Here is a 2073-nt window from a genome sequence, read left to right on the forward strand (position 1 = left end):
ACCCCTGAGTTGGTGATGCCTAGAAAAAATATAATTCTTCCATCATTGATGTTATGTCTAAACTTGATAACCTTAATAGTAGCTTTATAGTTCATAAGTTGGCAATGCATGTGTTCTCTCTAAATATACACATTGCAATGATATGTGTATTTCTAAAATATTGCCAAAAATATTTACACTTCGTAATTGGCATATCAGACAGAAATATTTTCTTTAAAAGTCCTAAAAACTATAAACTTTCACTACCTTTTAGAGAAAGGCATCTCCTGATTCTGATGGTCAAGTGATTACTATTATCAGTCTTTTCACAATCTGAAATTAAAAGCTTCTTTGAAATAAAAAGACTCACCAAAGGATTAAAATGAAAATACAGGCACTATCAAGTGTTGCAGAGAGCCTGGCATAGAGCTCTAACACGGTCCCCGAGGGAAAATGAATTGGTGTAACTTCTTTGGAAAGCTGTTTGGCAGTATCGACTAAAGGTGCGCATAAGCACTTCTGCTACTGCTACAGACCTATCAGCAGTGTATACAATATGTTCAGTAAAAGACAGCGACCAGAGTGTTTAATATCAGCCCTATCCATAATAGCCCCAAACCGGAAACTACCCAACAATAGACTGGATGAAAAATTATGGTATACTTATACGATGGAATACGGCCATAAGAACAAATAAGTTCAACCACACACAACACCTCAAAAGAATCTCACAAACACCAAGTTGAGCAAAAGAAGCCAGACACAGAAGATTCCATTTACATAAAATTTATAAACAAGAAAACTGAAGCTGTGTCAGAAGTAAAATTGGGCATGAGCTAATGAAAAGAGGCTAAGAACTTTGTTTGTTTTGTTTTGTATTTTTGTACCGAGGATTGAACTCCGGAGACACTCAACCACTGAGCCACATCCCCAGACCTAGTTTGTATTTTATTTAGAGACAGGTTCTCACTGAGTTGCTTAGTGCCTCACTTTTCCTAAGGCTGGCTTTGAACTTACAATCTTCCTGTCTCAACCTCCTGAGCCACTGGGATTACAGGCATGTGCCACCGGGCCTGGCTTTTTTTTTTTTAAACTATAATTCCCTTTTTTTTTCATTAGATCACTTTTCTTCACTCATTAAGGACCCAGCTTCTTACATGGGCTTTGGTGGAGGTCATGGGGTAGCACCAGCAAGTCTAAAACCGGGTGGAGGTGTTCGGTCCTTCCAGGCTTCATGAGATCGATTCCTTACCACCTTGCTGTGAATGGCACAACTCACAAAGTATTGCAACTTCACATACAGATTGGGAAGCACGTAAGCATCAAAACACTTGCTTTAGAAATGTCCCTGATGGCTGCAGCCTCTATGATGCTTCAAATGGTGAACTTCTTAATGGCCTTATCCTTGGGCAAGTTCATGCAACAAATGGGCTGCACCTGGCTGCAGCCCTTTTTGACATGACCATTGTTCCCTCTTTTTTTGGTCATCTTGGAAGTGAGGACCAAGAGAGCCTCTTTCTTTCCTTCTTTCTTTCCTTCTTTCTTTCTTTCTTTTTTCTTTTCTCTCTTTTTTTTAATCTGGGCACTGGTTACATGGGGATGAAAATTAATTGAGCTTATTATCTGTCCCTTCTGCCATATTCTACTTACTCAAGCTAGCCACAAGGGTAAGCCCATATTCAAGAAAGGAACATTAGACTCCACCTCTTGATGAGGAGTGGCAAAGTCACCTTACAAGAGACCATGCAGAATGAGTGATATTATTATAGAAAATGCAGTCTCTTCTAATCATAAAATACATACCTTCTTCATTTTAAGTAGTATTTTAAGTAAACCTCATAATCTACTCCAATTATCCAATGCAAATCAGAACTAAGCATCATTCTGGAGTTAAGCTGAAAACTTAGGAAGGTGAAGAAAAAAAGGAGAGTGCCCACAACCGATGCACACAAGGAAAGACGAATGCTCCAGTTGGGTCACACACCTTCCCTGGATCTAGAAACTGTGATGAGCACACTGATGGATCAGTGAGGATCCCATAACCTAGACCACATGAAATGGGAGAGGGGCAGTTCACCCATGAAGAAGCAATTG

At 39.5% G+C, this 2073-nt stretch overlaps 1 pseudogene across 1 annotated transcript; it reads right to left on the bottom strand.

The window, feature by feature from the left end:
• Positions 1-1132: 1132 nt before the first annotated feature.
• LOC308647611 (small ribosomal subunit protein eS26-like) lies at positions 1133-1467 on the bottom strand (annotated as a pseudogene). Its single transcript has one exon. The product of its transcript is annotated as a small ribosomal subunit protein eS26-like (transcript).
• Positions 1468-2073: the final 606 nt, after the last annotated feature.

The sequence above is a fragment of the Spermophilus citellus genome (assembly GCF_964194105.1).
Source record: "Spermophilus citellus genome assembly, chromosome: 4".
Taxonomy (NCBI): domain Eukaryota; kingdom Metazoa; phylum Chordata; class Mammalia; order Rodentia; family Sciuridae; genus Spermophilus; species Spermophilus citellus.